Genomic DNA, 13,580 nt, shown 5'->3' with positions numbered 1-13,580 from the left:
TTCTGTAAGTCTAGCATCCCCTTGAAGAACAAGAGCCTCAGTTTTTCAGCCTATGTATTCATCCTGTTACTCGCTTGCACTTTCCCTTCCCGACTGATTTTTCAATACTCTTCCAGATTTCAATATGGTCTTTTCTGAGGTTAAAAAATAAAGATTTACCTGTCAACAATGTAGATGGTCACGTTTACACAATTCAAAGTATAAATCCAGCAATGTGACATCCCTTTTAGAGAAATATTAGTTCGTTCAAACAATTTTATATTCAAATTGCTCTCCCTTGCATGTCGTACCGATTGATTGCCACGCCTAAGGGGACTACGGTTTTATTGACCCCCAAATAGAGTTGGACAAAAAAATTTTATCGTAACAATATCACTGTGAATATTTAAAACCTCAAGTCACATTTGGTCCACCATATGCATGTCCCTATGGTTACTTTTTTCGACCCAGATTTTGAAAACTATTGAATAATGCGAAACGCGTTTCGGTTATACACTAAATGATTGCCTTAAGAACCGTAGAATCAATAGATTTGTTTTTCTCTGATTGTTCACTGTTATTTTTAGGTCTAACATTTTAGCTGTTTTTTAGTTATGCTAATGTATTTCACTCTAAAGATAAGTTCATCAATATCATAGAATATAATTTGGCAGATATGATCGCGCTATACCAATGAAAAGACTCTAACGTGATTGCCAACCGTAAATCTTATTCGCATAAAAAATGTATCAATTAAACATGTATACAAAATACCGAAGTAGGAACCAACATACAAAAATATTAATAAAACATTGTATACAATAAAGATAAAACTTCTGGGAACAAATTGCAAGAAATAAAAGTCATCAATGCAAGATTGCAATGCATCAATGGCATTCCGATTCTAAAATGTTGTACAACAATTGATGTAAAACAAGTATGTAGTAATGCAATTACAAGGCTTCTTAGGTTTGGGAATGAAGAAGAATGTTCTCTTAGCAAAAAATATCTTACTTATCAACCAATACCAATAAGCTCCAAGTAAGAGATGAAACACGAGGAGAGAGAGAGAGAGAGAGAGAGAGAGAGAGAGAGAGAGAGAGAGAGAGAGAGAGAGAGAGAGAGAGAGAGAGAATGTATGGACAAACAGTCAATCCTACAAGACGAATCGTCAAGAAATCTCGAACAATCAGTTGTCTATTTTGTAAAACATATCTGACTTTACTTTTCTTAGTGTTGTCAATGAAAAGCAGTTTAAACAGCAGACTAAACCATATGATTATAAACAGTTTCAAAGAAATGATCGACGTATTTCTATTGAAATTAAGACAAGAGTACCAAAAAAAAACTCAAGTTAAATCTTCAAATGAAATGTTGACTTTTATACAACTGACAATAATACGAATTTAGGATTTCGTATCATGCCTTTCTGAAGCATTAAGGAATTGAGTATTATTGAAAACAAGGAAAACCGAGGTTGCCTAAACTTGGAATTCATAGATTACAACATTCCAACAAAAAATAATAGACGATGTGAAACAGCAGCTTGCCGTTGGCTATCTTAGGGCATGAATTGTATGACATGAAACATATTTGCATAACATGAAAAATTCTCATGTTAATTTCAGCACGATCACTTCAACAAACTATGTAAATATACAAATTTCATTCAAAGTGACGTGAGTTTAAAACTGGAAAAACAAAGGAAATACGAAAAGGAGGAGGAATTCATGTTCAAGAAAAACGAGAGAGAAAGATTCGTAAATATGTTCGAGAATTATCCAGTAAAAGTAGACGAAAGATCAATGGTAAAAACACTTGTAAAATCCGTCGAATTCCTCACACAGTTACTTCGCAATGGCCCGAAAGAATGTAAAAGACACACTTCGAAGAATCGGCCTCTTTGGTCTTATCTGCAAACGATAAATCAAGAGATAAGGAACCGATTACTTTGAATCCGTTTCACGCGTTTCAGTTTAATTCTTTGACAAGAGCAGTCGAGCGTGATGAGAGACACCAACCACAACGTTTTGCAACAAATGTCCAACGCAACCGTGCATAATCCTGCAATTAAGGGATTCCTAAGCGTTCGTCGGACGGCCAAATTCCTCAAAGACTTACACTATAACAGCTTCCAACTAAGCTTGAAAAGAAGGGGCTGATGGGTTTAAGGACAGTACCGTAAACTATCATAAAATATATAGGATGATTTTTTCTCATACCAATTATGAGGAACATTCTATGCTATACAAAAGAACAAATAAAATAACGAAATTGAAGGTCTACCAGAAACTTTTGAATCATTTAATGTTTACTTTCACTATTTGTCACTATTGGAGTCTTTGGGCTTATAGCATCTTGCTTTTCCAACTAGCTTAGCTAGTAATAATAATAATAATTTGTTAATCATCGACATGAAGGAATACAAAATCTGGAAAGATGCTTCTACCAGAAACCCATAATAATTTTCCATAATTTTAGTGCAATATACTATTTACAACAAATATTTCACCAGAGAACTGAAAAATCGGCACTATAGATTATCTGAACACACCAGCCTATTTCGCAGGTCAAATTCTTCTTAGTTTTCATAATTTACAAACATGGTTGCTACCTAGGACAAGACTATCTAAGAAACTCCTTTTCTATACTGAATATTTGTGTCATCAATACAGGAAACGCAAATTTGGTATTCAACCCATACATCAAACGAAACTGCTTATTTTGCAGCACATTATCGTAATGGGCTAAGCCCCATGTGTCAGAGACATGAAGTGGCTGCAACTATCAACGACAACCTAACATCTACACAGCTCATTAGACTACAACTTCTACAATATTTCACGAATGATATTTCATGCCGGAACTCAAACCACAGACATGAGGGTACAGTTACGTAACGGATTTATTTACACACACACACACACACACAAAAAATCAATAATAGTGAATCCAATCATAGAAGCGTTCACATATACTGTTATTTTAAGTTTAGCATGCTGTGAAAGTTAAATGAGGTCATGTATAAAGACTTACTGCAGCACCAAGTCATTTGAGGTAATTTTACTAAAGTATATGCGATTTTCAATATTCAAGAGCTAATTGCTGAAAAAAAAAACCACACACATACAACGTTATATGGAAGAATCACGTCAATAAATCTTGCCCCTTTTTATCATAAACGGTCCAATTAGCAGGTCAATGGCCCAGTGAAACTTCAACTCCATAATCGCTCTCTCTCTCTAACAACTTTTTTTATTATTTTTTTTTCTGATGCTGCAAGTTGAGCTGAATAAAGTTTACGATACGATAATTATCGGAAGCTAACCGCCAACTAATGCTTGCTACTCCTAGCTTCGTCATCATCGTAAATCAACACGAGACCTGGGCTTGTCCCACTCAAAAATACCAGTTTCCGAATGACCGAGAAGGTCGCCCCGGCCATACAGAGATGCTATAATTTCATCCGTAAAGCACAGCGATGACAGGTTCGATCAGGGCTATATATCTTAATTAAAATCAAAACTTCATTCTAAGCGAAAGAGAATACGTTAACATTGCCATAATGAACCAAAATGAATGAATTAATGAATAAAAAAAAATATAAGAATTTGAATGCAGCGCAAAATAAGGCATTTCGTTCCGTTGTGTATTTGTGCTCAAATATGATGCTCTATAATCCCTGTACTACAATCATTTCTTTTATTTGTTTAAAGCGTTGGAACACGCTTTCACTTAGTAGAGTCCCAGACCAATTAAGATTAACATACACAAAGTTGGTGCTGTAAAATTTCATCGTATGTATATTTTCCTAATCAAAGAATTCCCTTATAATGATGGCAAAATACCTATGATTTGTTTTTAAACTGTAAAATTATATGAAAAATCCTAAAATAAAATGGAAGTTAGAAGAAAAAACAGATTGATTTTTAAAGGACCCAGAGTGTAAGAATGTGCACAAAATCTCGACCCAGTTCCTCTTAGTGATCGCATTTTCTTCCTATTAGGAAGCACTGCAATATTCTAAACGCTGCTCTTAATTCCTTCCCCCCCCCCCCCCACACACACACACACACACACATATATATATATATATATATATATATATATATATATATATATATCTTTTCGGTTACGACTTTCTCTTCCCTTCCTCGGGTAGGGGGAGAGGAAAATGTCATACCCGGTAAGAGGGGGGCGGGTGTATGTGTGTGCTGATATCTATCTAAATCTTTGGCCGTCATTTTTGACGGGTTGCGTATATTGTTGTATGAATGTACATATTAAGTGCATGTATATATATACTGTATATATATACGGTATATATATAGATATATATATATATATATATATATATACATATATACACGCATATATGTATATATAGACATAAAAAGTAAGCCCACCCCTAACCCTATTAAAATAATGCCTACCATGACCTTAGCTACGCTCTAACATGAAGCCACTCCAACCATTTCGGTCAAAAAAGGAGAAAAAAAAACGGGAAGGGTAAACGGCGTTGGTCCGCGTCATTATGTGACGTTGAAAGGTTAGTTACGGCTCAGTTGGTCGGTAGTTCCGGGAGTAACATGGCAACGATGGACAGCGTGTATGGGTGAGAGGGCTGTTTTACCTGTCTGGTTTTGAAGGAGGAGTTATGCTTGGCAGATATGGGTCAGAGTACAACATAACACAAACACGCGATCTATGAATATTCATGTCACTCAAGAGAACACGCACCTTTACTGACATCCAATGAGCCTGGCTAGGTAGAATATGTTCAGACCGTGGGCCTTCCATGGCCAACATTTGGTCGCCGATAGGTGGTGTCATGGGATTAGAATCAAGTAAACATAAGCTCGTTTGCTATGATAAAAACTATAAGCAAGAAAATAAAGCATATTTTAGAGAGCAATATTCACTGTAAATTAACATATAACCACATGTTACATTTCTTCTGAACGACTGAATTTTCAAGGGTTAAAAATTACGAGAAATGTAACCTCCATGAACATACCTATCTAACAGTTCTATGCTTTGCATACTGTGACATTAATTTTATGTAAAATGTTAATTTATCAATATGTGGTCTTTCGCAGAAAATGCACCGATCGTAATACGATCCTCAACACCAGACAAATGAACTCCAGTCCCATTGCCATCTTCAAAGTTATTGATATTATTTTGATTTTTACGCCAAACTTCCCGATAAACCCAAGATAATACAACATCATTTACAGGATTATCACAAACGTCAAAGGAAAGAGTTGTGATACATTTTGGACTTTAATCTTCGTAACTAAATAGGACCCAATAAAACACACACACACATACCCTATGTGTGTGTGTGTGTATATATATATATATATATATATATATATATATATATATATATACATATATATATATATATATATATATATATATATATATATATATATATATAAGGATTATATGTGAACCTCTACAGATTGTTAATGAATATACGTACTTAAGGCAGACCGTAAGTGTTTCCTTAGGGAGAGCATTTGGTAAATGATATTAGGAAAAGGAAAATGCCACTTTCTCTAAAAAGAAAAGTATTTATTTAAATGATCCTACTAGTATCAGAAACTTATAGCCTTACTAAAAACTTAGAACATGACCTAGTTACAACCCAAGGAGCTATGAAAAGAATAATGATGGGACTAACACTAAGAGACAGAAAAATAGCAACATGGATACGAGACCAAACTAAAGTAGAGGTTATTCTAACATGTAAGAGAAGGATACGGATATGGACAGGACATATAACGAAAATGACAGATAATAGATGGACATCAAGAATAACATAATGGATCCCAAGAAATTGCAAACGAAGCTGGGGAAGGCAGTGAAGACGATGGATTGCCAAGCTTAGAAAATTTGCGGGTATGGACTGGCACAGAGAGACCATAAACAGACGGGAGTGGAGGGACATGTCTGAGGATTTTGTCCTGCAGTGGACTAACAACGGTTGATGGTCTCTCTCTCTCTCTCTCTCTCTCTCTCTCTCTCTCTCTCTCTCTCTCTCTCTCTCTCTCTCTCTCTCTCTGAGGAAAAATAAGATAACTTAAAATCTTGAAGAGCATAAAAACTACAAGACGAAATCTTGAAGGCGATCCACAACTACAAAGTCCACCCTCCTTGTAAAACTACCTGGAAATCTCTCGCAAATAGACTCCGTAAAGAATTGATCATATGCACAGAAGCTGGGGGATCTGATGTATCCCAGCGGAGATTATTAATGACCTCCCTCCACCCGCCCCCTTCCCTCCACAATCTCCAAGAATATATAATAAGGAAAATACTTAAAAGTTGCACTCCAGGGAAGACGCATCGGGCAAATGTTGCCTCATTATGCCCTTAAAAGCTTAACAGAATAGTTTGCTTTCAGAAAGAAGACTTTGTTCCCTCTGGTGGATTGTTTTATTCGTGCTTTCTTTAATCTCTTATTCAAAGCTTCTTTTTTTTTTGTTACATTCATACAAAATTAACGATAAAATGAATTTATGAAACGCTGATGTACTGTGATGTGTTGAAAGTGATTTAGGAATTTTATAATCTTTTGTTTTCTGAATTTCTAATATGAGGAAATCTTTTATATGAAATATGCCAGCTGCTGTCCATTGTTTTACTTTAAGTATTTTCTCAAGGTAATGAGAAAACTAAAAGTACATCTACAAAAACCACTTATTCTTTTTATATTATTTTGTTTGCATTTATTTGACTTTATATAAAGATAGATAGCATCATCATCCGAACTTATATAAATCTCCTGATTTATATCTTCAAGTCAATATCATACGACAGAATACTATATTGAACAATGCACAACTGCAATTGCAACGAAATTAAAAACAAAATTAAGAGCAGCATAAGGACAATTTCGCATTAAAATCAAATGATACAGCATCATGTTCAACGTATTCTTTCTATAATTAATATAGTGCTATAAGTGCTAAAGAAATAAATAAAAAAAAGGTAAAATACCACCATATCACCAAAGTATGACACTACAACATTCTTACAATAAAATTTTGTAAAAAAAAAAAAAAAAAAAAAAAAAAAAAAAAAAAAAAACATTGATGCTAACAGGACATTTCCCCCCATCAACTCTCTCTCTCTCTCTCTCTCTCTCTCTCTCTCTCTCTCTCTCTCTCTCTCTCTCTCTCTCTCTCTCTCTCTCAGTTCCAGTGCAATTCCAACAAGATGCAAGATAGAATCAAAGGCCGCGAGTGAATGCCGACTTGAAGAGCGGCTATCACTCCCGATCAGCGAATCAAGAAGCATCCAGAAGCTTTAGCGGTGGTTTAACGGTCTTCAACAAAGGCTTTAAAGAGCTGCCATCTGCCGTTCGCTGTTCTCTCAATTTCGTCTCTCATACAAGCCACCCTAATAAAAGGACGGAGGGAAAAGCTGAAAACGTCAAGTGCGATGGCTAAATGAGGGCTTAACATTTGGGGTCAGACATGTCTCAACCTTCCTTAAAAGGCTTTGTGGACGTTTACCGTTGCGTGGATATTATTATGCTGCGAGTCTTGGGCTTCTAAATGGTTCAGACGAGATTTCGAATCACTTGAAAGGTAACACTGTGCATGATTTACTCTCTTTCAAGACCTCCGCGGGCTCTCCGTTTGCTCCCATTCTCAATTTATCATTGCAATTTCGCCACATTCACGCGGACAAAGATAAACCGACAGAACGAAATTCATTATCATATTTTGATGCAGCTTACAGATATCAAGGCTTCCCAGGGAAGTCAATCATTATAATAACAGAATGAACAAACTACTAAGGTACTTCTGAAGAAAAAAATATCTTCTAAAAATATTTAAATTCAATGATAATCATGCAATATTAATAACAAATATAAAACACGCATAGTAATTTCCATAAGATAAGACGTATGCCAGAAGGCAGGAAAAAATGCCAGAGGTAATGCAGTTAACAAACGGGTGAAAAAAAAAAAAAAAAAACCACCTCTCTCTCCTTCCCACCAATGCTCTTTAAAAGAGTAAATAACACCAACTTCGGAGATCTAGTAACATCATAATCGTTCCCTTAAGCGCTGGCAATTTCCCATAAATCAAGAGGCCAAGCGTCGTTTATTCTCAAACAGTGAACCAATTTACGAAGAGACATTTATGAGTGAATACCATCCCAGACTCTTAATTTAATTTCTTAGTGTCTTTGCGGTAAAGCTAGTTTTGCTCGGGGGCGAACACTAGTGTTTCTATGAATTATGTTTGAACGCTACTCTAGATGGAAGTAGAAACGGCACCTATAATCAGCATATTAGCAATAAACCTCAGTTAAAATGACAATAAAAAGGGATCTGTAAACCCAGCATTGCAAAACGACTTACCGCAATAAGAGTAAGAGCAATTACTTCAATGTGAATGGCTTTAATGTGGCCTCCCTTTAATCTGCAAGGCAGATTTCTCCCTCCCCGGAAGTTTCCTTGCCTTTAAAGGCATAAAATAAAATCAGTGAGTGAAGTCAACTAAATATGCCCACCAACTATAATTCCTACATGGATGAGGACCATGAAACGCGAAGTAGGAGATGATGAATGGAGAATTATTGAATTAAGAGCTCAAGATAGAGACGTCTGGCGAAATCTAACTGAGGCCCTTTGCGCCAATAGGCGTAGGAGATGATGATGATGATGATGATGATGACTATATATATATATATATATATATATATATATATATATATATATATATCCTAAAACAGCAAATGCAGCCGTTTCTAGTCCACTGCAGGACAATACCCTCAGTCATGTCCTTATTCCCTTATTCATGCCTGGGGTTTGGCCAGTTTTCATCACCACGCTGGCCATTCAGGATTGGTAATGTTGGAAGATTTTTGTCTGATTGCTCACAGCAAACCAACTTAGTATGGGTGGCCCTAACTAGTAGCAAACAGCTTTGCTAATCATGGCGATACGCAAACCCTTTCACCACTTAAAGGTATCCCACTAAGAAAAGGTGTATATATATATATATATATATATATATATATATATATATATATATATATACACACATATATATATATATATATATATATATATATATATATATATATATGTGTGTGTGTGTGTGTGTGTGACAGTAGACCGGGAGGAATAAGGAAACGAAGAATTGACTGAGCACTTACATGTTATTATTATTATTTCTCCTTCCGGCCTGCTGTCATCTTGAGACATCGCACATTCCCGCGATCTGGTATGTATGTATGTGTGTATATATATGCATATATATATGTATGTATAAATATATGTATGTATATATATATATATATATATATATATATATATATGTATATATACATATATACATATATATATATATATATATATATATATATGTATATATACATATATACATATATATATATATATATATATATATATATATATATATATATATATATATATCTTTAATGCATAGTTGAATACCAATGAAAAAGTATAACGAGAAAAGATCCAGATAATTGGGCTTGAGGAATTACTATAATTCAGTATGCAGAAAAAGGTGATGATGGTAAAAAGAGAAACACAAGACCTACGAAAAATATTAATCTTGATATGGGGAGAAAATTTCTTTACAATCTTTAAGGAATGTTGGCTTGAAATGTATCTCACCAAGCAACTGAATGAGAAGTGTGATAGGAAAGGAAAATAACTGAATATAACGAGCTTAAAATAGAGCTGATAAAAAAAGATACGCCAAGATATATGTTCTGTAGATAATAGTTGTCTATACTGTAACTGGAAGTGATACAGTGTGAAAATAGATCTTTTATGAAGTAAATTATTCCTCAACAGGTGTTTAATGCTGATATGATCGAATGATGATTGAAGCTAAGGATTGTAAGAAGAATGTAAAATACCATATGTTTGTGGATGAAACAGCGTTATTGATGATAGTAAAGTGGAGGAAAACATGATGCTTCAATCAAGAAGGCAAGCTCCTTGAATGTCAGTGCGATAAACTGATCAAAGGTGTCAAGGTATCATGGACATAATGAGACTCGACCAAGATAGCTTAGGGAAATAAGCTATATAATTAAGAGATCGTGGGAGGAAGGACGATAGACAAACCTATACAATGGCGGGTTAACGGTAAGGATAATTGTTGGAATAAAGGGACCCTAATATCTAAGAAGTGCAGTGTGCATATAAGATAAGAGGTAAACAGACCAATATAAGGCAAGGGTCGAGACTCAAGATGCTGCTAACGGGGTGCCTGTGGATGGGATAAGACCGTTATGAGGCTGTGAAATATTTCTGCATAGGAATTGGTTCTGGCTCCAGCAGTTGAAGAATAAATATGGCACTGACTGATGTCTAATCTTTGTCTCCCTTGGAGAAACAGCATATTCGGTTTATATACATACATGCAGAGAAGGAAAAGGATTAATTTATATTTAAATTGCACGTTCCCACGTGAAAACTGATAAATGTTTAAAAATTTTCATAAGTAATATATCCTGAATTACGCACTTCTGAGTAATCATTTCTTACTGCATTAAGTAATACACATTAAAAGTATAAGCACAGCGTTGAAATATACTTGAAATTATGCAGCTGAAATTCATGACAAAATACTTTGTAACTAAATAACATACCCAAATCATCACGAACACAACAGGCAACACTGCAAAGTATACACTCCGCTGCAAAAATTAATTTTTGAATGTGCTAAATAAAGTATATTCAATGCATTGAATCTGATTAAAAAAAATAAATAAATATCAAAGGAACAGACAAAATAGTAAAAAAAAAATGCGTTCTAAAAATAACTATTATAAATGAACGTTGAAAGTACAGGTTTTGTAAAACCTCTAATTGGCCTCATAACGAAGACATAATATACTAAACAAATCCACATTCACACTAGATAAAGCAAATACATGGTAGTAAGGATCATTAAGAATCACATAACAATACTTGTACAAATGAAAGGGAACATCATCCGTTTTAGATATTAATTTGCATTGCAAGGTAAACAGCCAAGAAGAATAAAACATAAAATCTATTGGGACAAAAATAGTAAAAACCCGATTTGTGTGACAAGAGGGGATTGTGTCAAGGTGAAGGATGATATGGAAAGAAGAGGGTTGGTGGAAGTGGGTTCCTTTGACATAAAGCATTGGCGAGGGGGACCCGACGCCTTATAATAGAGGGATAACGATGGGAAAGAAGAAGAGCAAGGAGGCGATTGTGTAAACACGTCTTTCGCTGACAGTTCTACAACCGAGATAGCTTTTCATCATATTTCTCCTGACAATATCTTAATAGCGAACTTAAAATTAAAAAAGCAGCATGAAAAATACAACTTGAAGGAATCAAAATCGGATAAGCTAAGGGTTTTATACGAGGGTTAAAAAATGCTGAATCCAATCCATTATCAGCTAACAAAATCTCTCTCTCTCTCTCTCTCTCTCTCTCTCTCTCTCTCTCTCTCTCTCTCTCTCTCTCAAAACAAATCATTATGTACACTTACTACATCAGCACAAAATTTGTTGTTGCAGTATACATTTTGTACAGGTATATCACGCATTTCATATTGTTTTAAAATTAACCTGGCTACCAAAAACTGTGATCAAGAGCATCATGTGAATAAATTTGCGCGGTAATGACAAAGTGTAACAAGATTACAGCACAGGAAATATACAAAATAACAACAGCATGAGAACAGCCTGCAACTCAACTACTAAACAAAAATACAGTACACGTAACGGTATCTGAATGAACAGGATTCTTTTAGTCTCAAATAATTACAACTGGAGAAGAATAGATGGGAGAGGGGAAGGAGAGAGGAGGATAAATAGCCCCGTTATCGCAATATCTTAATGAGTTTCCCTCTTTATCAATGTATTTGCTATCAAACCCTTAATAATGAAGTGACAGAGTGCAGTTAATGGTAGTCTTTAATTAACCTAGGAAAGTTTAACCCATAATTAACTGGCAGTTGTTAAGGCTACAACAATGTAGTTCAAATTAAATTCTTCCTTCAGATAAGCGTACGATGCACCTCACTTTCGTTACTTTTCTTTAAAAGAAGAGGAAGTGAGTTCTAGATAGAGAGTCAGCATCATTAACATTAACGTTGGGGAAATGATAAGGCAGATGATCATCACGATGATCATGACTTTTTGAAGATGTTTTCTTTCTATCAGGGTCCGGGAGAAGAGAGATCTGGATGTACATAATCATAGAGCTCGAAGTTTAATAGACGACTCTTTATTACCCCTAATCAGAAGAAAAATTCGTTTGGTGACACTGCAATTCTGGGTAGCATCATTCTTCTTTAGACTTTCAATGAGTACCTTTACATAAGAAACTATATCTGTCTTACGGATATCGAAAGAACTAAATCAAAAGAAAAAATATATTTTATTTCACAAGGCTATTTTTACGCTAAAAAGTCACCTTTTAACATTGGACCAACATCAGCTACCAAAACTAAGGCGTAGGATTATTTCCTACATTACATTGAAATCTCCATGAAAGAAGCTATTATTATAAATGAAGTTGGTCAAACAGGTAAAGATATTCCAATACACACACACACACACACACACACACACACACACACACACACACACACACACACAGAGAGAGAGAGAGAGAGAGAGAGAGAGAGAGAGAGAGAGAGAGAGAGAGAGAGAGAGAGAAAAGTTTTAGGGTCTGAATGAAAGTCCCAAAATATTTGTAGAACATATAAAGAAAAATTAAGTACGGCTTTATGACAAGAATTATCCGGAAACAGCCTCGATATCACCCACTTATAATATATATATATATATATATATATATATATATATATATATATATATATATATATATATATATATATATATATATATATACATATATATATATATAATAATAAAAATAATAATAACAGTAATAATAATGATAAAACTAATCCTTACGATACAAAAGCGAATTCAACACTGACTACCAGTATATTAACGAATAGTTATTTTATTTTAATGCTGTAATATAAACTAGTATCACGAAAGTCATAAATTGCAGCAACACCTTAGGACATTAAAGAAGGCGCAAGTATGGTAGTAAATGCAATTAATGCTAGCAAACTCCACTAACTTCAAAGGTCACTGCGTAGCTCAGAATGGAAGCATAAAACTCAAGATAATGATCTCAGAAGCTAAGGTTACACCGTAAACAATATATAAATACGATTTAAATGATGTTGACTTTTGGCCTAGAAAAAATAAGATAGACAAATAAGTGACCATTAAAATCATATAAATTCGTGTGGGATACAGATCTTGCGGTGTGAGTCCATATTCAGGAAGCATTTCATCTGCACAGTATCAAATCTATGCAATGACTCCTAAAGTTTATAAAAGTTAGACTTACTGTAAGATCATTACAAAACTAGATCTAACTGAAATCCATAGCTCTTAAGCATTGCATTAAAACAAGGCTTTGATTTTTACGCCTTGTCTTGCCTTTAAACCGAGCTCCATAAACCGCAACATAAAGATGCTTATCAAAAACTAAACCGAGCTCCATCTCATGTACAGTGGACAATAAG

The sequence above is a fragment of the Palaemon carinicauda genome, chromosome 22, assembly GCF_036898095.1.
Source record: "Palaemon carinicauda isolate YSFRI2023 chromosome 22, ASM3689809v2, whole genome shotgun sequence".
Lineage (NCBI taxonomy): Eukaryota > Metazoa > Arthropoda > Malacostraca > Decapoda > Palaemonidae > Palaemon > Palaemon carinicauda.
Note: the sequence above shows the minus strand (reverse complement) of the source record.